Genomic DNA, 26,906 nt, shown 5'->3' on the forward strand with positions numbered 1-26,906 from the left:
GTCAATAATCGATCATTGGTCAGTGTTCTGTGTCAAAAGCTAATTCTTATTAAAATGGTGATTGTTTCAATAACATACAGTAACTATTTGCAGTGCAGGGAAAACTGTCCACAGAGTTGCAGTGTTAGAAATAAACACTATCATTTTTATTCTAAGCTGGTAAGAAACTACTTGTCATTAATTTAATGCTAACTTAACTGCCTTACAGCTAAGGTAGTTAAGTTGTTGCCAGTATGGGGGTAGACCACATGACCTTGGCATCATCAGTACCATGCTCTAACCATGTGAGCTAACTGGCCCACAGAAGCACATGTATTAAAGTAGATTAATTTTCCCACCATTGCACTTGTGACTGCAAGTTACCCGTGGTCTCCCAATCTAGCTATGACTGTGTTCAGATGACAGAGGTGGTGCTGATGGTGTCTGAGCAGTTACAAATATGAACATGTGTGTTTGCAGCATAAAACTATAATATTAGAAATACACAAAGAGGTTACACATAGTACACTATGAGAGCAGAAGGTTCAACAGCAAACCATAGTCTTGAGTAGGTTAGGACTGCAGCACACATTACTATGGCGATTTAGTACTGAAAACCTTGCCTTGTGGTGCATTCCTGCTGCAACATCTTTTTATAGTAATTAGTTAAAAGATCAGTTCAGTCATCTAGACTAGAAATCTAAAACCTCTAAATGGCTCCAAGTTGTCTAGGTGTCTGCGTTTGGATCTGGTGGTTGAGGGTTTAAGTCCCATCACGTGCAACTAGTCTTTTTGAAATTGCCCTTGTGGGGGTGTGGTCTCTTTCCGCCTCCTCTTCTCTTGCTCCACCCCTCTGTCTCTCTCTCTCACTCTTCTCTCTCCCCAGGACACAGCTGCTGTTGATTGGCCTCATTTACCACCTGGGCCCAGTCAGCAATCACCTCTCTGAGGTCATATAAACTGGGGATGAACTGGGAGGGTGGTTTTCTCTGGTGTCTCCAGATTGTGTCCTAGGTGTTGGAAGAGATCCTATGGTGTATAGTTGTGGAAGCAGTGGGAAGTATAGCTGCTTCATGGGAGTAGTGTGAGCTTGTGGGCCTCAGCAGCAGTAAAGCTAGCTGCTGCTAGTGACAGGGTGGGCTTGTGGGCCCCCGGAAGTGCCTCTTCATGGTGTGGAGTTTGTTTTTTTTAGGTTGTTGGGTTCTTTGTTGTTGTGACCTTTTTTCTTTTTTTGTAGCGTTATTGGTAAAACGGCGTTGCTAGCTCTTTATGTTAAGATTTTCTATAATAAAAACTAATTTATTTACTAAAAACCTGTCTGTTTTCCTTTGATTCCGTTCTGGACCCATTTGTTACCAGTCCCCACACACACCCCTCGACCTTCATTGTGGGGACGTAACAAATATATAAATCTTCTGTTAATAATTTTGTTCTGGAACATTACTTGATTTCTTGCAACCAACAGTGATTGGTCCATAGCACTCAGACTACAAGTGAAAACCACAAAGCTTATGGTACCAACAGGCTTGTCCCATATCTTCATATCAAGGTCATAATTTCATTATATTCCAGCAATGATCTCTGCAAAAATTGCTTAGCTGCCTCCAACCAAGCATGATTAGTTGGATAGCACTTGGATAGCAAGCTTAAAACAGAAAGCTTATAGTGCCAACAAAACTTGCACCATGCCTACACATCTTTATATGAAGATATGTCAGAAGTGCAAAACAGTCCAGAACATTAGATGTGTAACTGATAGTAGTTTTGTGTTCTGGCAGTTAGGCCAACAGCTCCAAACAATGGGTAACCATTTCTAAGGTTACGTTCCTACAATGATCTCCCAGCAACAACAGATTGTTGGTGCTACAAGGAACCAAAGCTCAGACAAACCAGACAGATTACAACACCAAACTATGAAAGCCTCTAATACCTGTAAAGCAAAGCAGGGTTTCATCTTATCCTGTCCAGGTCAATTCAAGGTCAACCAAGGTTTTGAGTACTATCCAGATGTGTTCCTTCTCACTGGGGTATATTGCTATGGTAACTTGTGCTATAGAGCTAACCTGCTTCAGGTCAGGTAATGTTCTAGATTAACTCTCATTTAGTTATATTTTAAGTTTTGAAGCTTTTCTCCTGAAGACCTCACCAATGGCCAAAAGTAATAGATAAAAAATGAAATTACTATCTACCACAGAAATGTATGTTTTTGACAGTTGCTTGACAAAAGGATAGTTTTGACTGTTGGTATTTTGTTTTAGCCAGGATTAAATTTGAAATAAATTGTAATCTCTTGTTTCTGGTTATGTGGATTAAAGTGTGAAATAACCTTTTTAATAGCTCGCTGTGGGTTCAAAGCCAGCAGCAGTTCTTCAAAGATGTATTCCAGCACTTCAGTCCTGTTTTTGATCCCTCAACAGGTAGTTTACCTGCATTAAATCAAAACGTGCACACTGATTTTGGTGGTTAATGCTGGAAAAACTATCCATCTTCATCCACAAGGCCGGGTCGCGGGGGCAGCAGCCTAAGCAAAGAGGCCCAGACCTCCCTCTCCCCAGCCACCTCCTCCAGCTTATCCGGGGGAACACCAAGGCGTTCCCAGGCCAGCCGAGAGATATAATCTCTCCAGCGTGTCCTGGGTCTGCCCCGGGGCCTCCTCCCGGTGGGACATGCCTGGAACACCTCACCCAGGAGGCGCCCAGGGGGCATCCTTGTCAGATGCCCGAACCACCTCAGCTGGCTCCTTTCGATGTGGAGCAGCAGCGGCTCTACTCTGAGCCCCTCCCGGATGGCCGAACTTCTCACCCTTCACTCCTCCGTGAATCGCAACCTTATCGTGGTGGAGGGGTTTGTGTGACCCAGGGATCCCAGGGGCTATGTTGTCTGGGGGCTTTTGCCCCCTGGTAGGGTCTCCCATGGCAAATTGGTCCTGGGTGAGGGACCAGACAAAGAGCGATTCAGAAGACCCTTATGAAAAGAACATCGAGGGAACAGTTTACCCTGCCCGGGATAGGGTTACCAGGGCCCCGCCCTGGAGCCAGGCCCGGGGAGGGTGCCCGAGGGCAAGCGTCTGGTGGCCGGGCCTTAGTCCATGGGGCCAAAAGAGGAGACATGGGCCCATCCTCCCGCAGGCCCACCACCCGCAGGAGGCGCCATAGGGGTCGGGTGCATTGTGTGCCGGGTGGCGGCCAGGAGCGGAGGCCCTGGCGGACTGACCCCCGGCTGCCAAGACTGGCAATAGGGACATGGAATGTCAACTCTCTGGTGGGGAAGGAGCCTGAGTTAGTGCGTGAGGTTGAGAGGTACCGGCTAGATATAGTCGGGCTCACCTCTACGCATGGCTTGGGCTCTGGAACCAGTCTCCTGGAGAGGGGCTGGACTCTGTCTCAGTCTGGAGTTGCCCCTGGTGAGAGGCGGCGGGCTGGGGTGGGTATTCAAATATACCCTCGGCTTGCTGCCGGTACGTTGGGGTTTTTCCCGGTGGATGAAAGGGTTTGCTCCCTGCGCCTTAGGGTCGGGGAACGGGTCCTGACTGTCATCTGCGCTTATGCGCCGAGTGGCAGTTCGGAGCACCCAGCCTTCCCTGTGGGGGGGGGGGGGGGGGGGGGGGGGGGGGGGTTCTGGAAGGTGCTCCACCTGGAGACTCTGTTGTCCTGCTGGGAGACTTCAATGCTCACGTGGGTAACGACAGCGAGACCTGGAGGGGCGTGATTGGGAGGAACGGCCTCCCTGATCTGAACCCGAGCGGTGCTTTGTTATTGGACTTCTGTGCTAATCACAGTTTGGTCATAACGAACACCTTGTTCGAACATAAGAGTGTCCATAAGTGCATGTGGCACCAGGACGCTCTAGGCCGTAGGTCGATGATTGATTTTGTAATCGTATCACTAGACCTGCGACCATATGTTCTGGACACTCGGGTAAAGAGAGGGGGTGAGCTGTCAACTGATCACCACCTGGTGGTGAGTTGGATCAGGTGGCGGGGGAGGACGCAGGACAGACCTGGAGCACCTAAATGCGTAGTGAGGGTGTGCTGGGAACGACTAGCAGAGGCCCCAGTCTGCGAGATCTTCAACGCACACCTCCGGCAGAGCTTCAACAGCATTCCGAGGGAGACTGGGGACATTGAGTCCGAATGGACCATGTTCAGCGTCTCCATTGCCGAAGCTGCTGCATTGAGCTGCGGTGGTGGTAATCCCCAAACCAAATGGTGGACACCAGAGGTGAAGGGAGCCACCAGGCTGAAGAAGGAGTCCTATCGGGCTTGGTTAGCAAGAGGCAGCCAACAGGTATCGACAGGCCAAGCAAAATGTGGCTCGGGCAGTGGCTGAAGCAAAAACTCGGGTGTGGGAGGAGTTTGGCTAGGCCATGGAAAAAGACTTTCGGACTGCCTCGAAGAGATTCTGGCAAACCGTCAGGCGTCTCAGGAGGGGAAAGCGGTGCTCTACCTGCACTGTGTATAGTGCTGGCGGAGCGCTGCTGACGTCGACTGAGAAAATTGTCAGGCGGTTGAAGGAATACTTCGAGGACCTCCTTAATCCCACTGACACGTCTTCTGAGGAGGGAGCAGAGTCTGGGGATGAGGGGAATGACCCGCCAATTTCCGGGGGCGAGGTCACTGAGGCAGTTAAACAACTCCTTGGTGGCAGAGCCCCTGGTGTTGATGAGGTCCGCCCCGAGTTCCTGAAGGCTCTGGACGTTGTAGGGCTGTCCTGGTTGACACGCCTCTGCAATGTTGCGTGGAGATCAGGGGCAGTACCCCTGGACTGGCAGACCGGGGTGGTGGTCCCCATCTTTAAGAAGGGGGACCGGAGGGTGTGTTCCAACTACAAGGGGATCACACTCCTCAGCCTCCCTGGGAAAGTCTATGCCAGGGTGCTGGAAAGGAGAGTTTGTCCGCTAGTCGAACCTCGGATACAGGAGGAACAATGCGGTTTTCGTCCTGGTCGCGGAACACTGGACCAGCTCTTTATCCTCTGGAGGATAATGGGGGGTGCATGGGAGTTTGCCCAACCAGTCCACATGTGTTTTGTGGACTTGGAGAAGACATTCGACCGTGTCCCTCGGGGTGTCCTGTGGGAGGTGTTGCGGGAGTATGGGGTGTCTGGCCCATTGCTACGGCCATTCGATCCCTATACAACCGTTGCAAGAGCTTGGTTCGCATTGCCGGCAATAAGTCGGACTTGTTCCCGGTGGGTGATGGGCTCCGCCAGGGCTGCCCTTTGTCACCGGTTCTGTTCATAATTTTTATGGACAGGATTTCTAGGCGCAGCCAAGTGGCGGAGGGCTTTCGCTTTGGTGGCCTCAGAATCTCATCTCTGCTTTTCGCGGATGATGTGGTTCTGTTGGCTTCATCGGGTGAGGGCCTCCAGCTCGCATTGGAGCGGTTCGCAGCCGAGTCTGAAGCAGCGGGAATGAGGATCAGCACCTCCAAATCTGAGGCCATGGTTCTCAGCCGGACAAGGGTGGAGTGCCCACTCCAGGTCGGGGATGAGTTCCTGCCCCAAGTGGAGGAGTTCAAGTATCTCGGGGTCTTGTTCGCGAGTGATGGGAGAAGGGAGCCGGAGATCGACAGACAGATTGGGCTGCAGCTGCAGTAATGCAGACGCTGCACCGGTCCGTCGTGGTGAAGAGGGAGCTGAGTGTAAAAGCGAAGCTCTCAATTTACCGGTCGATCTACGTCCCTACCCTCACCTATGGCCACGAGCTGTGGGTAGTGACCGAAAGAACAAGATTGTGGATACAAGCGGCAGAAATGAGCTTCCTCCGAAGGGTGGCTGGCCTCTCCCTTAGAGACAAAATGATTGCATAGATAATTAAATAATAAGTGCTAGCATTTAACTAACTAACATCTTGTAGTTTCTGCTTGTGTGGGCTACACTGCCTAAGTACAAACATTGTTTTGTGCCCCCTTGTAAGTCAGTTAAGCACTTCTGCATTCAATAAAGTTTTCAAGTACGGACTTCCATGTCGCTGATGTAGCAACAACTACACATGCACCACAGGTGGAGAGTCTCCAGCTGTCTATTTCTGTGTCTGCAGCCATGTGCAATGGGGGCTTTTGTCTGTTCAACCAAAGTTAGAATCCTTCTACATTAGAGCACATGGTCAATCACATCTGGAGCTCTTGCTTTAGAGTCAGGATTAACTATTAAAGGGTGGTCCTTGAATTCAAACCAAAAAATTGCTCCTACAGGAATATTTCCTCAATTTAAAGAAAACAAGATTCAGAAATTGTAAAGGAAAGCAACAAAATAAAATATGTAACATCCTTCAGTTCACACTTTTAATGGTTTGAATAGTCCTGTGAGATTACGGCGTGGTATTCAAGGTCACTGGATGGAGTAGGCTGAGTCACATTTTTCTCCGTTTAGCTGTAAAACAAACCTTCACACAGGCGTTTGTAATCACCATGAAAAAACAGGTGTGATTTGTGTAGATGATATTATGAGGCAGACATCTCTACAATGTGCTGAATTCCCCAGATGACTTCCTCCAGCGCCCAATCTGACCTCTGACCTCCCTTCACTCTTTGTGTTTCCAGTAATGGAGAACAGAGCCGTTTATTACATGATAAACCGTGTCTTTGTTTGATGATAAATACACTCCTCACGCGGACGTCTACAGACTGTTTCATTGTTCGCTTCAAACACTGAAACTCTGTGCAAAGAAGCTAGCCGAGAATCGGCCAAACATGCTGGAAACCGGACTCACAGGGTCTGGCGAGGGAGCACCATCAATCATGTCTCTCTCTGTCTCCATTTTTTTAAAAAAATCTGTCTGCCTTTTGCTGTCAGAGTGAGACGTCCTCCTGAGACCTACCAAGTCATAATGTTGAGCAATCTGTGGTTTTGACTCATACTTCAGATCAAGAAAATCAAAATGCTAGCCTGTTTTCATCCCACTCACTGGATATTTTTCTGAAATACTTGGGCTCAGTTATTTCAGGGAGTAGAAGGTTACGTCTATGCAGATTCACAGTACTCGAAGTCACGGTAGGTTCATTAGCTTGGAAAGAAAGCGACTGGCCTTCTTTAAATTTGCTGATGACGTTCCACGTCTCATCCAAGAGGCTTCTTCATAGAGTGTCCCAGTAGTCGTGCACCAACAACAGCCAACTTCTGAAGCCTTGTCTGGTTTTGTTGGTTAGTCCAAAGGTGCTAGTAAGTAAACTAATATATAAGGTGTCTGACTTTGGGGTTGTCCCGTGGTGGCTGTGAATCATTCAGATGCTAAGTGTGTCTTTGTGTTTGAGGAGAAGCAGCTGAGCATGAGTGTGGTTCATTTCCTGAACAATGATTACCTTTCCAGTCATGTCTTGGGAACAACTACTAAGCAAGATCAGCTATTGTTCACTCTTCTAGCTTTACATACAATATCATTAATAATCCGCAAGAAGGTGGAACTCGACAAGTCAACCCAAGGCTTCCCAATTTAGCTACAAGCTAAAAATCACCTTACCCTACACTCATCCACGATGGGTCACTTATTTGTTGAAAGTGTTGCTGTTTGCTTGCTTTTGTAGGCCAGTTAGCTCAGCTGGTTAGAAACTGGCTAGAAACTGTATCAATAATCAATAATCCTCTCTATTAGTAATAGGCTACTAACAGAATCATAGTTTTTCAAGCCACAGTGTTCATGTCATTGCTTTTATTTACAACCCTTTTCAAAAAAAATTGAATGAAAAAATATTTAAATCTCACAAATTCATATTTTATTCACAAGAAAATATGAAAACTATAATTTTTGAACTGAGAAAATGTGCTGTTTTAAAACTAATTTTACTCATATTAAATGTAATGACAGCAACATGTCGAGGTCATGTTCCCCACTGTGTAGCATCCCCTCTTCTTTTAACAACAGTCTGTAAAAGCAGTCTGGGACGAATGTTGTTAATACTTACCTTGACTTGTACGGAGTTAAATGAGGGCCAAACAGGTTTTGTAAATTGGATATAAAAAAATATATAATTCAACACTAATAAAATAAGATTTTATTATTAAACTTTGGAAATTTTTTTAATTTCCTTCCTCTTGTCTTCTCCATGTCCTCCTTCATTACCTTAACCTCCTTGCAAATAGTTTGTCTCTTGTCTACTCGTCCCTGCCTCTGCTAAATCATTTTACAACTTTATATATGCAGTATATGCAATTTAAGTATTATAAAAACTACTAATCAGTTTTATGACCTTAAATCTACAACATCACAGTGAGGCATGGGGACACCAAGTTAGATGTCCATGTAGGTTCTCATATAGGGGTCCTCGCCCACTAGAGTTAAAGCAAAGAGTTAGCCTTTATTCAGTCATATGCGTGCCCAGATAATCCGTCATTTGGTAGTTTTATATGTTTTATTCTACATTTATTTATGATCTAAGACATTAAATCCAGGCGTTAAACGTCCTCAGCGTGTCCCTGTGATGATTTACACATGGGTATGTCAGATACTGTAATGCATTCTTCGGCTGCTGACACTGTTTTCATCCCAGTGTCTGATCTATAGAATGAGAGCAAATCCTCAGCAGATCAGCCTCTTTCTCTCTGTCTCTCTCCAGTGTTTAGTAGCATTTTTCCTCCCAGGAGACGGCGTTGTGTAAAAAGCTGAGGAGTCTATGGTCAGCACCTCCCGCTGGGCTTCATCAGGCCGCTGAGTCACAGCCTGGCAGCCAACCAGAATGTGGGATTAACACACAATTAAGATAAAGGTTTAAGTTTTTCCCTGAAGGATATCAGTTATTTGTAGTTTTTAAATTAGTTTTTACTTTCTGGGGTCTGATATGTTTACAGCAGACAGCCTCTGACATCTGAGCTCAAATGCCTGCAAACAACAAGCTGAGATACGCTCGAGCATAAAAGAATAAAATCTTAAAGAATGCTGGTCACTGATAGCTACACTCAAATCAGACTAAAAGGCTTCATAATGAACTGTAGAGTCACCATAAATCCACCAGCTCATTCAAATGATCTAAATTTAAGTGGTTTTAAGGCATTAGCTCATCTTTTAAAGTGAAATGCATCTGATTATAATGTTCAGTAAATGACATCTTTTGCTCTAGTACAAACTTAAAGTAAAGGCTGTAATTCCCGGTTGTCACCTCTGGAGGGCAGTGTGAGCCACAAACATCAGTTTCTTTGACAAGCAATCCAAGCAGCAGGCAGTCAGCTCTCAGTCTGTCAGCTGTATGTAGTTTTCCCCACACTTTAGATGACTTTATGTTGAAAGTTTTTCCTAAAAATAAATAAATGAGTAAATAAGTAAGGAAGTTAAAAAAAAAAAAACCCTAATGTTTTTCACTTTTTCACAGTAAACTCTGCATCATTTATAAGTCACTATGTGGCTTTTTTCAATCAGTTCAGCGATGTTTTCTGACACTTTACAGTTTTTTAAAAGCAGTTTTACTTTTTATTTTCTTCTGTGTTTTGTGGTTGTTTGTGGCTACGTCTCTTTTTTCCATTTTAGATTCATTTCAGATTGTTTTGTGTCTTTATGTTTTTATATTATTCCTGTATAGCACTTTGTAACAGATTCCTGTCTTAAAACGTGCTATTTAAATAAATCTTACTTTTACTTACTTACTCTTTCTTGGGTTTATTTTTTGTGCCCCTGGTATTCTTATTTTATTTTTGTTTGTTGGGACTCTGCATCTTTTCTCCATCTCCATGTGACTGTTTTAAGTCTTTTTTATGTTCATTAAAAGTTTTATTTTGGAATATATGGCTGTTGTTTTGCACTTTTTGTGGTCATTTTATGTCTTTGGGATTGATTGTGTCTCCTTTTGGCGATTGTTTTCTATTTCTCTGGGTTGACTGTTTCATTTTTTGTGATTATTTGATAACTTGCTGTAGTCATTTTCTAACATTAAGGGTCTTTCAGCAGTTGTTTTGCAGCTTTTTGTGGCTAGTTTTATTTTTGTCTGAGTCTTTTTGTGTGGATTTTTTTTTGTAACTGTGGTGTAACATTTTTTTACAGTTGCTTTTTGTGGTATGTTTTTATGTTACCTTTTGATATCTTTGCAGACTGAGATCCTTTTCCATCTTTTTGATGTAATTCTGGTTTCTTTTTCTATCATTTTAGCATCAGTCTGATCCTTTGAAGTGATTTTGTATCTGTTCTTTCACATTGTAAATCTTTGCCATCATTTTTGGGGAGTTTTCTTGAGATTTGTTTTTGAGCTTTTTGTGGCTTTTGTGATGGATTTGTTTTTTCTCTTTGTGGTGTGTTTGCATAATTTTTTGATAATTTTGGCATAATCTTCTCTTTGTGGTTGTCATCTTTCTTTTTGAAATTCTTCCAGATCATTTTCGGTCTGTTTTCGTTCTTTAGTGTCGCGTTTGTTGTTGTTCTTTATCCCTTTGTTGTATCTTTTTGAGTTATTTTATGTCCTTTGGGGATTCGCTTGTGCCACTGTGTGTTTTCGGGTCTTTTCATGGCTTTTTTATTCCTCTGTAATTGTTTTGCATCTCTTTGTGGTCATTATGTGTCTTTTTTGTAAATGTTAAGCATGATTGCTATGTTTTCGTGGTTGTTTTGCATCATTTAGGGATCATTTTGTAGCAAGCTATCATTAGTTTGGCCCTTTGTGGAGTCATTTTGCATTGCTGAAGGATCATTATACACATTTGAGGTTTGTTACTAATCTTTTTTTGTGGAGTTTTTGGATTCTTGTGGAGGTCATTGTGCACCATCGGTCACGTATAATTTTCCCTGGCTGTTGTTAGCTTCTTGGTGTGCATTTGTCTGTTTTTATTTTGTGGCTGTTTTATGGATTTCTGGCTATGAAATTGGAAGTGAGGAAACTTGTGACGGTAGAACAGGTAAAAGTTGTGGCCTTAAGGTGGGGCTAGAAGACAGTCATTCATCATACGTCCTCATGAAAATGTCTTTCTTGTGAACATTTTGTTGATAAATTGCTGATAGGTTTAAAAAAGGTTATAGGAGGTTTAAAGCTTTAACATGACATGCATGATGGATTTGTAGTAGCAAAAACACCCAGAGATGATTTAAATAAACTACAATAACTGATGGAATAGACACACTGTGTATCAAACAAACACATTGTGTATCAAACGTGTATCATTGTGTATCTATAATAAGCTATAGAGACAGCTTGTTGCACGCTGAGGTTTGTCCAGCTCTTCATGGAAAGCCATCCTGTCCATGCTGATCCTGTTTTCTGGCTGCCGCTGTGTTGAGGTGGCGTGGTAATCTGGACAGATCCTCAGTCAGTCCCATCTGGCTCATTTTGTTGTTCACACAGCGGCGGGCAAAGTGTCATAAACACAGATAAGGCTGGGAGGAAAATGTTTTGTGAGGGTCAGGGCTGCTGGGAGCATTACTGCGAGTGCTGGCATTACGCTGAGTTATGGCTGCAATCAAGCCACTCAGGTGATTTGTGAAGGTCGCCTGGAGCGCAGAGGAAATGATTTTTCCTTCATGTCTCTGCAACACAAAATGACATTTCACAAAAACAAGTCAGCTTTACATCCAGTTTCTACATCTGATCTGAAAAATGTTGTTATAAGAAGCACCATCCATATTAAAGACACTTCAAGTCTCACCGTAGCCATTTTTCTCTTTGTAGTAATTTTTCTGACTCTGTGTGCAAACTATACATCACCTTGAGGTCTATTGCACTAATTTCAAGATAGCAGACACATTTGGTTTGATCTGGTTTTCTTTCAGTCACGTACAATTCAAATATGGCAAATGTTTTACGTCAAAGTCAGAATTAGAGATACAGCCATAACATTTGAATAAACTACTTGAATAAACTGTTATTAAAGAAACTTCTAGTCCATATGTAGCAGCTATAGGATTGCTTCTACTGGCTGGAAAACAGCAGATGAATTAACATTGTGCCAACTAGATATCTTTATGTAAACTGTCATTTTTCACATTCAAAGTCAACGTCTGTATCTCCTTGCACCTTTAAGTAAACTCACGTGAAAAACACAAACTAAACACCTGAATTTTTAGCTGAAACCAAAACCTCATGCATATTGTCTAATTAGCTACAAAACAAGGTTAATATAATTTTACTCAGTGAAAGTGCAGCACAAACAACTTGGATCCTCTGTACCATACAGCAAGCTGTAATTTTAGTCATTAAAGTGGCTCCAAAAGGCACCAACAGCACAAATAGCAGAGGAGTTCATTTTTATGACTCATATTAGTGGAAGTGAGGCTAAGTGGGGACACCTGTTAGACAAAGCCACCAGTACCCAGGTGGATGAGGTAAAGAAGAATTTACCTCTGATTAGTTGTTGTGAACTCTCCATGCTGAGCGAATAATGGCGGGTTGATTTTGGATATTCAGTCAGCTGCAGTGAAAGATCTTCAGGTGTGAGACCACGTGGCCTAACGGATAAGGCGTCTGACTTCGGATTAGAAGATTGAGGGTTCGATTCCCTTCGTGGTTGTTGCCGAGAGTTATTGTTGAGACCCACTAGTCTCTAGGGGATGATGTGGTACCTGGGTTCAACTGGTGGTGGATAGCAAACTAAATCTGCCATTAAGCTTGTCCCATGGTTCCTCTTCTTTCTGTCCACACACCCTTTGCAGACAATTTTATCAGGTTCTTTCAACCTGACCAAGTCTCTCATCCACTTCTGTTTGTCTTTGTTTAATCTGATTTCCAGAATAATTCAATTCAACCAATTATAGATAATCATTGTATATAATTTACATGCCCCTCGTATGTGGAGTTTCTCAGGCCTCATTCCTTGGTCCTCTTCAGTTTTCATTATACATGCCACTCTTGGTTCATCTACTAAAAACATCCACCTCTTCCACCTGAGTGAATGATTCACTACCAACAATAATTGATTGGTTGTCTTCCAGTTTTCTTCCTCTCAGCACTGGCAAAAGTGAAATTCTGGCGTTCCACTCTGAAAACCTCTCTACTTAGGTCAGTCATTACATCAGCTCCCTCCACAGCAAATTGAAATTATAACTGAGTAGCATTTGAAGTTTGAATATCTCATCTCATCTCTCAAATTTGCTTGGCAGAATGCAGAAGCTCCAAGTGCCAGTGCTGACACGTCATGCCTATTCATAATTCCCTTCACTGGCTTCTTGTGAAATTCATAATTCATTGAAAAACATTTAGTAACATATAAAGGCCAACCTTTTCAGGCTCCAGACATTATAACAGTAAGATCAGGGTCCTCTAAAGTGAGGTGATCACGCCTGCAATCCAAAGCAAAGATTCCTATGAAAACTTAATTTTTCACATGGCTCGTAATGCCAGACAAATATTTGTCTTTAGGACCAAAGTTCTTAAAGGCACTGTTATGATGTCTCTTTCAACTGAGCTCTCCCTTAGAAACACAAGGCTTTACTTCACTTTCTCCAGAGGCTCCCTAATTCTGCCTAATTCTTCCTGTGGCCGTCCCTGGTCAACTTATTTAGTAATCCATCTATGCTTTTAGTGCAGACCTATATGATGTAAACTTCCACTCATAAAAAACCCCTGTCATTTAACTAATACAGAAGCTGTGGAAGTCATGCCTATTGAAACATTTTTATTATGGAAATTTAATAATATTTTGCTCATGTGTCTTGATCTTTCTGAGTTAACTTCAATAATTACTTCCTCCAAACCATCAACGTGTCTTTTAGACGCCATTCCTACAAAACTGCTCAAAGAAGTCCTGCCATTAATTAATTCTTCGATCTTAAATCTGATCAACCTATCTCTAATAATCGGCTATGTACCACAGGCCTTCAAGCTGGCTGTAGTTAAACCTATACTCAAAAAGCCATCTCTAGACCCAGCAGTCTAAGCTAATTATAGGCCAATCTCCAACCTTCCTTTCATATCAAAAATCCTTGAAAGAGTAGTTGTCAAACAGCTAACAGATTATCTGCAGAGGAATGGTTTATTTGAAGAGTTTCAGTCAGGTTTCAGAGTTCATCACAGCACAGAAACAGCTTTAGTGAAGGTTACAAATGATCTTCTTATGGCCTCTGACAGTGGACTCATCTCTGTGCTCGTCCTTCTTGACCTTAGTGCAGCATTCGATACTGTTGACCATAATATCCTATTAGAGCGATTAGAACATGCTGTAGGTATTACAGGTACTGCACTGCAGTGGTTTGTATCATATCTATCTAATAGACTCCAGTTTGTACATGTAAATGGAGAGTCCTCTTCACACACTGAGGTTAATTATGGAGTTCCACAGGGTTCAGTGCTAGGACCAATTCTGTTTACATTATACATGCTTCCCTTAGGCAGCATCATTAGAAGACATAGCATACATTTTCACTGCTATGCAGATGACACCCAGCTCTACAGTGGGGCAAAAAAGTATTTAGTCAGCCACCGATTGTGCAAGTTCCCCCACTTAAAATGATGACAGAGGTCAGTAATTTGCACCAGAGGTACACTTCAACTGTGAGAGACAGAATGTGAAAAAAAAATCCATGAATTCACATGGTAGGATTTGTAAAGAATTTATTCGTAAATCAGGGTGGAAAATAAGTATTTGGTCACCTCAAACAAGGAAAATCCCTGGCTCTCACAGACCTGTAACGTCTTCTGTAAGAAGCTTTTCTGTCCCCCACTCGTTACCTGTATGAATGGCACCTGTTTGACCTCATCATCTGTATAAAAGACACCTGTCCACAGCCTCAACCGGTCAGACTCCAAACTCCGCCATGGCCAAGACCAAAGAGCTTTCGAAGGACACCAGGAAAAGAATTGTAGACCTGCACCAGACTGGGAAGAGTGAATCTACAATAGGCAAGCAGCTTGGTGTGAAAAAATCAACTGTGGGAGCAATCATCAGAAAATGGAAGACATACAAGACCACTGATAATCTCCCTCGATCTGGGGCTCCACGCAAGATCTCATGCCGTGGGGTCAAAATGATCATGAGAACGGTGAGCAAAGATCCCAGAACCACACGGGGGGACCTGGTGAATGACCTGCAGAGAGCTGGGACCAAAGTAACAAAGGTCACCATCAGTAACACACTACAACGGCAGGGAATCAAATCCCGCAGTGCCAGACGTGTTCCGCTGCTGAAGCCAGTGCATGTCCAGGCCCGTCTGAAGTTTGCCAGAGAGCACATGGATGATACAGCAGAGGATTGGGAGAATCTCATGTGGTCAGATGAAACCAAAGTAGAACTTTTTGGTATAAACTCAACTCGTCGTGTTTGGAGGAAGAAGAATACTGAGTTGCATCCCAAGAACACCATACCTACTGTGAAGCATGGGGGTGGAAACATCATGCTATGGGGCTGTTTTTCTGCCAAGGGGACGGGACGACTGATCCGTGTTAAGGACAGAATGAATGGGGCCAAGTATCGTGAGATTTTGAGCCAAAACCTCCTTCCATCAGTGAGAACTTTGAAGATGAAACGAGGCTGGGTCTTCCAACATGACAATGATCCAAAACACACCGCCCGGGCAACAAAGGAGTGGCTCCGTAAGAAGCATTTGAAAGTCCTGGAGTGGCCTAGCCAGTCTCCAGACCTCAACCCCATAGAAAATCTGTGGCGGGAGTTGAAAGTCCGTGTTGCTCGGCGACAGCCCCAAAACATCACTGCTCTTGAGAAGATCTGCATGGAGGAATGGGCCAAAATACCAGCTACTGTGTGTGCAAACCTGGTAAAGACCTATAGTAAACGTTTGACCTCTGTTATTGCCAACAAAGGTTATGTTACAAAGTATTGAGTTGTATTTTTGTTATTGACCAAATACTTATTTTCCACCCTGATTTACGAATAAATTCTTTACAAATCCTACCATGTGAATTCATGGATTTTTTTTTCACATTCTGTCTCTCACAGTTGAAGTGTACCTCTGGTGCAAATTACTGACCTCTGTCATCATTTTAAGTGGGGGAACTTGCACAATCGGTGGCTGACTAAATACTTTTTTGCCCCACTGTATCTGTCCATGAAGCCAGATAACACACACCAATTAGTTAAACTGCAGGAATGTCTTAAAGACATAAAGACCTGGATGGCTGCTAACTTTCTGCTTCTTAATTCAGATAAAACTGAGGTTATTGTACTCGGCGATGAAAAGCTTAGAAATATGGTATCTAACCAGATTCTTACTCTGGATGGCATTACCTTGGCCTCCAGTAACACTGTGAGGAACCTTGGAGTCATTTTTGACCAGGATATGTCCTTCAACGCACATATTAAACAAATATGTAAGACTGCGTTCTTCCATTTGCGCAACATCTCTAAAATTAGAAATATCCTGTCTCAGAGTGACGCTGAAAAACTAGTTCATGCATTTATTACTTCCAGGCTGGACTACTGCAATTCATTATTATCAGGATGTCCAAAAAACTCACTGAAAAGCCTTCAGCTAATCCAAAATGGTGCAGCAAGAGTACTGACAGGGACTAGAAAGAGAGAGCATATTTCTCCTGTTTTGGCTTCCCTTCATTGGCTTCCTGTTAAATCCAGAATTGAATTCAAAATCCTGCTCCTCACATACAAGGTCTTAAATAATCAGGCCCCATCTTATCTTAATGACCTTGTAGTACCATATCACCCTATTAGAGCACTTCGCTCTCGCTCTGCAGGCCTACTTGTTGTTCCTAGAGTATTTAAAAGTAGAATGGGAGGCAGAGCCTTCAGTTTTCAGGCCCCTCTTCTGTGGAACCAGCTTTCCAGTTTGGATTCGGGAGACAGACACTATCTCTACTTTTAAGATTAGGCTTAAAACTTTCCTTTTTGCTAAAGCATATAATTAGGGCTGGACCAGGTGACCCTGAATCCTCCCTTAGTTATGCTGCAATAGACGTAGGCTGCCGGGGGATTCCCATGATGCATTGAGTTTTTCCTTTCCAGTCACGTTTCTCACTCACTATGTATTAATTGTCACGGCTGGCGGGGTGAGCCGTGTGGTGTGGAGGAAAAGAAGGACCCAAAATGCAAACAGCCGACTGATGATATGAGTGAGAGTTTATTTACAGGTGGTGGAGTGGCAAAAACAGGCAGTGAGGGAAGAGAATTTACAGAACAAACCTAAACTGGGATAGCTAAATAACAAACCGGAGATCATACGAACGGGGTGGGAGGCAGAGACGCAGACGAGGAACAGGACACCATGAAACACAGACGAGCCGACGAGGAGCACAGGCAGACACGCACTATAAATACACACACAAGGTAATCAGGTAATAGCAGACAGGCGGGGACACAGCTGGAACTAATGGACATAACGAGACAAACCTACAAAGTAAAACAGGAAACACACAGACTGTTTTACACAACCAACTGGGGACACGATCAGAACGCAGAGGAGAGACACAGGTAGGGATGATAGAACACACAACTCAAACCCTAAGAACAAATACAAAATCAGAACAAACTAGAAAAATGATAATAATCAACTTAAAGCACTGGGTCACCGACCCAGGACCATGACATTAATAGACCTCTCTGCATTGAATCATATCTGTTATTAACCTCTGTCTCTCTTCCACAGCATGTCTTTTATCCTGTCTTCCTTCTCTCACCCCAACCGGTCGCAGCAGATGGCCACCCCTCCCTGAGCCTGGTTCTGCTGGAGGTTTCTTCCTGTTAAAAGGGAGTTTTTCCTTCCCACTGTCGCCAAAGTGCTTGCTCATAGGGGGTCATATGATTGTTGGGTTTTTCTCTGTATCTATGAAGCGCCTTGAGGCAACTTTTGTTGTGATTTGGCGTTATATAAATAAAATTGAATTGAATTGAATTGAATGTGTGCAATTATAATCACCTAATGCTGTGCTACTTTAAATGTCAGTTAATCATTTGAATCAGATGTGAAGAAAGACTCTGAAGCCAACACCCGATGAAGCCAACAGAACCACATCATCCGCGAAAAGCAGAGATGAGATTCTGAGGCCACCGAAGTGAAAGCCCTCCACCACTTGGCTGCGCCTAGAAATCCTGTCCATAAAAGCTATGAACAGAATCGGTGACAAAGGGCAGCCCTGGTGGAGCCCATCACCCACCGGAATGAGTCCGACTTATTGCCGGCAATGCGAACCACGCTCTTGCAACGGTTGTATAGGGATCGAATGGCCGTAGCAATGGGCCAGACACCCCATACTCCCGTAGCACCTCCCACAGGACACCCCGAGGGACACGGTCGAATGCCTTCTCCAAGTCCACAAAACACATGTAGACTGGTTGGGCAAACTCCCATGTACCCTCAAGTATCCTTGAGAGGATAAAAAGCTGGTCCAGTGTTCCGCGACCAGGACGAAAACCGCATTGTTCCTCCTGTATCCGAGGTTCGACTAGCGGACGAACTCTCCTTTCCAGCACCCTGGCATAGACTTTCCCGGGGAGGCTGAGGAGTGTGATCCCCCTGTAGTTGGAACACACCCTCCGGTCCCCCTTCTTTGGTTCTTTGTTTTATATTTCTAGGGAAAAAAGCTATTTGGTATTTCTTACAGAGAAAAACTAAGAGCAACTAACTGTTTTTTGTCTATCTGGATTACTTGATGAAAAATGGGTGTTTACAGGAAAATTTTGATTTCCAGAAATTTCATTCAGTGAAACTCGACATCTTTTTGGAAAAGTCACCAAAGTGAACTGAGGTGTTCACATGGAAAGTAATCACACCAAGTCCATGCAGTGAATTGAACTGATGTGAATTTGCATAATAGAAGTGTTTCCAATGGCAACCAGAACAGTGGGACAAACCTACTGAGGACACCTATAGCAGTACCAAAGAACTTTAGTTTCAGATAAATTAGTTCTATATACGGCTGTGGTAGACTGTGTCGACTACCGACTAAAAGGTTGGTGGCTCAATCCCCGACTCCTCCAGTCTGTAGGTCAAAGTATCCTTGGTCAAGGCACTGAATCCCAAGTTGCCCCCAGTGAATCAGTGTGTATGTGCAAATGTTAAAAAGTGCATAGGTATAAAAAAAAAAAACGTGCTGAATGAGTATGAGTGTGATTAAGTGGATGAAAGTTGCTGCACTTTGAGTGGACAACTGAAGAGAAATGCAGTATGAGTACCGATCCATTCACCACTAAACTGTTTCATCTATTCAAACTAACTTCTGGCTTGACAAACCAACATGGTTGCCAAGATACTGCTGTTCAAGTTTTAAAATGCAGAGTCTAAGATCAGTGGGTATCACAGTGGCTACATCCCTTTTTTAATGTTGTCTTTGGTATTTACAGTACCGTGCAAAAATTTTGAGCCCTCTTGGCAACTCAGCCATGATTGCCACAATTGATTATATTACACATAAGTGAAAAACACACATTTGTAGTTCATTAGAATCACCTCAGCTGACTGAAGGTCTTTTTTTTTTCTTTGCTGTGAGACAATATGCAGGACTTGAACCCTTTTTGCCACCATGGTGACTTCAAACGCGCCAGCCTGCTGGGGTGCAGCTGCAGAGTGGCCATCTCATGTCGCATCTTCTCCTCTCTAATCCCATAATCCCCCCCCCCCCCCAAACCCCGATCGGATTAGAGGCTCCTGGATCAGAGTGGTGCATCCAACACACACACACACACACACACACACACACACACACACACACACACACACACACACACACACACACACACCTACCTGATGGCCTACATATTTACTTCCTTCCCGTTTGGGATAATTGAGCAGTTGACAACAATAAACAGGCTTCCAAGCCGAACATGGCAGACTGTGGACTGAATAGAAGTGCAGTTGGGAGCAGCAGCACATCCACTGTAAGCTGTTTAGTCTCACAGTGATCCGTTAAATCGTATTTTTCTCAGAAAATCTGACGAAAGGAAGCACTGTTATCATCCCCAAGATCATATCTTCATTACTAAGTCCAAAAAAGCTTAAAAAAAAGCCTGATAGTGGACCATAAAGTGTTCTGGTTTAAAAATGTCAAATGAGTGCTGTTCAATTTGTTTGTACTAAATATCTGACACTAAATCACATATAAGGAGGTATTTTGGAGTTTCTTACAGACTTTGGCATTGTTGTACTTTATCATATTTATTTATCACCTGTACAAGAACATTAATCTCCTAAGAGCGGAAATCCACTGTACCAGATTTAGGTACTAGCTAATTTCTATCTGCAGTCCCTGAGCAATCAAACAGGCGTCAGATTATTTATTAGTCCATTACTTTGTACTAAATCACCGCTCTCTATATCTGTGCATTGTACCTGTAGAGTTTACGAACTAAGTTTGCTAACAAGGGTTGCTAGTATTAAGTGATAATTTGCACTCCACTTGATTCGTATAACGTAGCTTCTTCTTTACACAGCAGTGGCCAAAATGCTAACAATGAACCTACAAACGGGTAATAATAAACCAGTTGGTGACATCATGGTAAATAGACATTAATTTAAAGCTAAATCTCCCCTTAATTTTAATGCTTATATTGCCAGGTAAACCTCTATATATCATAGTATATCAGAGTTATTTAGGGGGAGGATTGATATAATTGGTTTACTTCAACTAGAATAGTTTGCCAGAGCTCAAGGCTATAGATGAACAGATGGAGATGTCAGGCAAATTAAATTAAATTAAACGCTGGCTTTTTTTCTTGAATACATTTATTAATTAAGCTACATTTTATGAAGTGTTGTTTCATTTTGCTTAGTAGGCTCCAGTCAGTCACTTAAGTCACTTAGTAACTTATTCTATGGCTCCAAGAACTCCAAGAAGTCGAGTCATCCCACAACCCTTCAGAAAAAGACAGAAAATGATGCCAAAGGTTGTTTATTTAAATCTGTCCTGTTGATATTTTTTTCTTTCATCACTGGTCATTTGTTGTTTAGAAAATGATACATGGCTGGATTAACATACTTTGAGGACCGGGGGCAAAATGTTGCCACGCAGGCCCCGGTCCCACCCCACTTAAAAGCACCGTGCACGTTCTACAATTTGTTTTGCGTTTTTGGAAAACCTTTCCTTTTTACAAAGACAACTAAAAGGATATAATTTAAATAAACAAACCGATGAAGGATATGGGTTTAACTGATGTAAAAGAAAAGAACTTCTGTTGAACCCTGGCGGGGTCATCAGAGCCATTTTTAGCTCGTTAGTTAATTAACTGAATCAGGTCACACAGCTGGTGGAAGTCCTGCCGCACTCTGGAGAAAAGGTTCGCCCTCCCCGGCCTGGTTTTCCCGTCTGAGTTCCAGACAAGGTTTCTGACCCAGACAACTGTGTCAAAAAGAACAACCTCATGAAACTCACGTGGTTATTTCTCTAATGAGTGTTTTCTACCTTCTCGACCTTTAGCTATTCTCTAAATTTTTGGGTTTTTATTCAACCTTCCCTGAAAACATCAATATAATGAAACAGATCCCTGTACTGGGACAAGGCTGTATCTGATATAGTTCTGCTTTTGGGAAGCTTCGGAGCGTGGCACATTACGCTGCTGTGACTAAAATGGATGCAGCATTATTGTGCTTTGCTTCTTTTGCATGAAATTTGATATATTTGAAGTTATGAGTTTATAGAATATATTCAAAAACATTGTTCTCACAGACTCGTTGTAGCATTCACTTTACATTTTCGATTAGATGGAGGTAAAATCTATTTTCTGCTGGGGTTTTTCAGATTTACTTGTACTGGGGGATACATCTGCTGTTTGACTGACACAGACAAAGACAAGTGACATGTCAGTCACAAGGTGGGGTTTCCCTAAAGCATAGCCTGCCTTATTTTCTGTTTCACTCTGACGGTGTCACAATTTGCTAAATTAATGTGGTGTTTTGTAATTAGAAAGACTAGTGATATCACAACCTCTGCAGAAAAGTGTTTACTGAGTTCAAAAATCAAGCAAGAGGGGTCATTTTCTCATGGACGTTTAGTAATCCAAAGAGGGCATTAGAAGAAACACATGTTTATGGCACTTAAGCTTTTCTTAAGCAGCTGTGGCTACAATGTAGCTTGCCATCACCAGTGTGTGAATGTGTGTGTGATTGGGTGGATGACTGAATGTAGTGTAAAGCGCTTTAAGGTCCATAGGGACTAAGTAAAGTGCTATACAAATGCAGGCCATTTACCATTTTTACCATTTTATTGTAATGGGGTTATATCCATTTATGTAGGTATTTAGCCTGCAGAGAGCCTACTGAGAATGGATTTTAATATATGCAAGCACACTCCCATGCTGGCATACAAAAGCCCAACAGCAAGTACGTAGACTTGCTGTCAATTGGTTGACTCGTGGGCTGGAACAGGGTATGAAGCAAAAGCGGCGTTCAGCAGGAATGGAAGAATGGTGAAAAAATATCACTTTTCAGTCTCTAACACTGTTTCACTTCAGCTCTTCTCTGGCTTCACTGACGGATGAACCAACAACAGCATGAACAAGAGTAACCCACAGATCAGCTGAAGTTGGAGGCAGTGTCTAATGTATATTCAGTGTTGGGAAGGTTACTTTTAAAATGTATTCCACTACAGATTACAGAATACATGCTCCAAAATGTATTCTGTAACGTATTCCGTTACGTTACTCAATGAGAGTAACGTAATCTGAATACTTTGGATTACTTAATATATTATCATGCTTTTTACAACTACATGAATGTGATTTATTACTATTACTGAAGGTTACTTACTATACCAATATCAACTAGGATTTTAAATCTTAATATAAAACGAGTAACAGTAGGTGGACATTAGGTAAGGCTGCACTTTTTGCAGCGATCTCGTATAGAAAACTATTCCGCGCGTATATAAAGCAGGTCCGCAGCTCCGAACCGTAGTAAAGGGACCTCTGGCTAATACGTCGGGTTCGTGTCGGGCTCGTAGCTGAAAACTAGCTTTACTTTGTTGTCTGGGTCAACTTTGCTAGCGAGAGACAGAGAGAGGCGGTGAAAGGCTGCTCCAATGGGACTTATTGTTTCAGAGGAAAACACAAACACAGTGTACAGTCGAGTCTTAATAGCTTACTTACAGCTGGGCTCATCAGGCACTCTTTGTGGCTGCAGTGGTTGTTATTATTATTATATTTACATGCTTCCAGCTCCCGTTTCTGCTCCGTGACAGCTCATACTTTTCCACTCTACTTTTTCTCCCTCCCTCCATTCTCCCTGCAGCACGGACTACACTGCCCATGAGGCTACATTCTGTAGGGCTATGCCTGTAACACTCTGCCTGTTGCCTTCATATTAGATAATTTTTTTGAACAATAATTTTTTTAAATATTTCTTCACGTCATTATGCAGGCCGCAAGTAGGGGTGACATGGGCCATGAGATTGAGACACAGACATTTGAGCCTCTTAATGCATGTTTTGTTTGGGTTTCCTCTGGCGTGGATACCCAAAATAGAGAGACCATAGCCTAACATATGAAACAGGAAAAGACCGCCGTGTAATCCATTTATTTTAACAAAGTAACTGTATTCTGAATACCACCTTTTTAAACGGTAACTGTAACGGAATACAGTTACTCATATTTTGTATTTTAAATACTCCATTACTCCCCAACACTGTATGTTGGATACTGCCTCAGAGTGTAGGTGTCATGTTTACATGCTATAGGTGTATACTGATTGGTTCCCTTTCTCTGCTCCACATTAGATTTAGATGCTCAAGTTGTTCGGCGCTTAGAGCTTAATTCACTCTTTTGCCTTGAATCTATGTAGAGCCTACGATGTACCCTATGCAAGAGTCCAACAATTATGCTTGTGCATGGTGTCCATGCAATAATCTGCAATTTCTCCACAATAACACACATTTGGTGGGGTTTCACTCTTCAGTTGATCCACTTTCATCCACTCAGTGAAATAAATGGTGGCAGAAGGAGTAGTGGCAATGGGCTGCCTCAGTGTGATGGGTAGTTACATTTCTGAGGGGGTTCACATCAGGTTACGGCACAGGGTTTCAGATGGTTTTGCAGCTTTGATGTACCTAGAGTTAACTTTATTCAAAAGGATGTATCCACGATGTTGGAAATGAAATCTAGGGCATAAACATAAGCTGTGAATCTGGAGGTAGAGTTCGTCATCTACTAACCTTGCAGTAAGGTGGGCTGAAGAGTCATTGGACAAGTACTGAACCCATAATTGCCAAAGATGCATCTTTTGGAGCGTGAGTGTGTGCAGGATAGTAAATATGAATGTGTGAGTGGAGGATGAGTGCACGTCAAAGTGAAAAAAAGCACTATGAGTACTTGAGTAACAATCCATTTACTGTCACCAGCACCACGAGCCTCCAGTTACAGCAGTGCAAATAAACAAACAATAAATATAAGAAGAGTAAGAAAATATAACTTTAGGACTCGGGGGTAAAGGGATCAATAAAAATTTTAAATTTACAATTTACAGTTTGATGATTTAAAGTCTCACACACAACCCGTCGAAAGGGGTGGGGGGTGCGGCTGCTCCCAAATAGAGCACATTTCATTTATAATGTAAATCCAAGCTCATTATGTATTCATGATTTGAATCCTGGGTTGGTCGTGTGTCAGAGAGCTCGATCCCAGATTATGGAAATATGGGATTGCTACTGGTTGCAAAATCTTTTCTACCGTCAATGGTAGAGATAGTGAAAACTTCTGTTTACGTTTGTCTATGTTTGGCTATGATAGTAAACAGTAGACACTGATGTAGCTTACTGAATCTTTTGGACTGTGTTCAGCACAATATTAATTAGTCCTGTTCTCATTGTATGACGAATTATGATGGCTGTTTGGTAGCTGTTTGCATACAATGCATACTCTCTCTCTCTTCGTGTGTGTGTGTGTGTGTGTGTGTGTTTCTCTGGTGAAATTCAGTATGGTTCTGACAACAGTTTTATGTTATGTTACAATCCTTAATATCTTAATATGTTTTATGCGTGTGTGTGTGTGTGTGTGTGTGTGTGTGTGTGTGTGTGTGTGTGTGTGTGTGTGTGAGATAGATATAAATAGTGAATAGATATGGACTAGCTCAAATTTATGTGAGATAGTCCATAAATCCTGCATTATAAACACATTGGTTTTCCCTTTTCAAATTTGGAGGTCAAACAGTCCAAAATTTTTCTGTTTAACAATTTCTATTTTTTTTTTTTTATCACAGTATATCATTAGCAGGATGTAATAAACTGGATCAAAAGCATGACCTTTCAATTCTGGGTTAAGTTTGGAAGAACTAAAAGAGAGAATTGGATGAACTTTAACTTTCAGTTTTGCTGAATTTTTAGGAAAAATGGAACATGTCAAGTGATGGTAGTCAGTCAACTGAATTTCTTTTAGTTTCTTTAAGATAGTTGATGAGAAGCTGATGGGAAGTCTCATGTATTTAAACTCTAGCCCAGGGCTCCCAGTCAGGTTTTGTAACCGGGTGAGTGAAAAGTCTTCAAGAACCTGAATAGTTGGGAGCTGAGGGGTAATTTGAACTGTGTTGGTAGATAAAGCAAATAAGAAGCCACAGGGAACTTCCTTAAAAGACATAAAACACAAACAGCTTAATGAGATCGGAGTTTAATCAGTCTGAGGTGGAATCTCCGCTGTCATTCTAATGAATATAAACCTGCATTGTCTGTTTCCTTTTCGTTGCCCTCTCAGTGCAGATATCTGCGGAGTGACAACGGCCACACGCAGCTAATCTTCCCTCTTCTGCGCACACACAAAAACAGCTCCTGACAACCACAACAACATATGGTGAGCGCTAAGCTGCCGTCGGGTCACAACAGCAGAGCTCGAAACTCTGAGAGCGGCGCATACGTCGCTGCCCCGGGTTCTCTGCGGCCGTCAGAGGGGATTACCGAGGAGCTGCACTTCATCGAGCTGAGACTTATAAGTCAATACAATGACTGACACAATGCAAAGAAGTAATCCTGTTTTTGGAAGGTTTGCGGGTGCTCTTACGTGGCTGGTTTGAAAAATAGGAGGCTTAAGAAACTGTATATTGCAACCTTTGAAGGAAAGACATTTTAAGCAGTTTGAGGTCAAAGCCAAAACTTTGTCTGGAATAAGTTTGAAGTTCAATGAATCTCTTCATGCTTCCAGCAGCTGAGCACATTTTGACTGAATAGAGAGAAAGCAACAATTTCACCCTCTGGAGAAGCTGGAAACAGTGAATGCTGGCTGAGTGACCACAGGGACCTCCCTCAGCTTTATTTTCATGTCCATGCAACAACGGACAGAAATGACGTCGTCCTGATCCCCTGTAGTAAAAACTGTGTTGCCAGTGTAAATATAGCTATATACAGCTAAATAATATATTCATAGGTACAGAAACAATTTTGTGCTAAAAGAACAAGAAAAAAGAAGGAAAAGAAACGAAAGAAAATGCACCGAGTGGTTTGGTCCACTGCCTGTTATCCCCTAACTTCTTTACAAAGGATGTTTGTTAATAATGGCTTCTTGACAGCCATCCGTCCCACTGAGACCATTTCAGATACGACTATGGAAATATGGAATTGCTACTGGTTGCAGAATCTCATCTCGATATTCGATGAAGTCTTTTGCCCAAAACTCAAGCCACTGTGCTGCTTTGTTTTACTGTGTACCTTTAATCCGTGTGGTTATTTATATTTTTTGGACAGTAGTCGGGTGGAGCACACAGCATTTACTTGTATATGTGCAATGACAATAAAGAGATATTCTATTCTATTCTATTCTATTCTATTCTGTCTGCACTGAGATTGTCTCCAGTGATGGCAAGCATTGGTTTTCCAGTGAGGTAGATGTGGCAAACACCATCATACTGCCTCCACCAAAAGCTTTCCGCATCTTTACTGCACTTTGACCCTACGATCTGCTGTAGGCAGAAGTTCCTCCACATGTTCAGGTTCCAGCACATGTGTTGCAGATGCCAGTGCCACTGGGCCTGACAATGAATAGCAGTCATAGCATTCTTAAGGGCCCACAAACATTATAAACATGAAGTATGACCAACTACACCTGTGCAACATGCATGTTTGCTGACAGTCTTCATATAAGGGATACAGAAGTGTCCATTGCAATTAAGCACAAACATATGTTAGGAGATTTTTGTACTTTGCAAGCTAC

At 42.6% G+C, this 26,906-nt stretch overlaps 1 non-coding gene across 1 annotated transcript; it reads left to right on the top strand.

The window, feature by feature from the left end:
* The first annotated feature begins 12,322 nt into the window (after positions 1–12,322).
* Positions 12,323–12,395, top strand: trnar-ucg (transfer RNA arginine (anticodon UCG)). Its single transcript has one exon. It is a non-coding gene; the product is annotated as a tRNA-Arg (tRNA).
* The last annotated feature ends 14,511 nt before the right edge of the window (positions 12,396–26,906 follow it).

Source organism: Neolamprologus brichardi, chromosome 23 (assembly GCF_056152115.1).
Source record: "Neolamprologus brichardi isolate AB-2024 chromosome 23, ASM5615211v1, whole genome shotgun sequence".
Lineage (NCBI taxonomy): Eukaryota > Metazoa > Chordata > Actinopteri > Cichliformes > Cichlidae > Neolamprologus > Neolamprologus brichardi.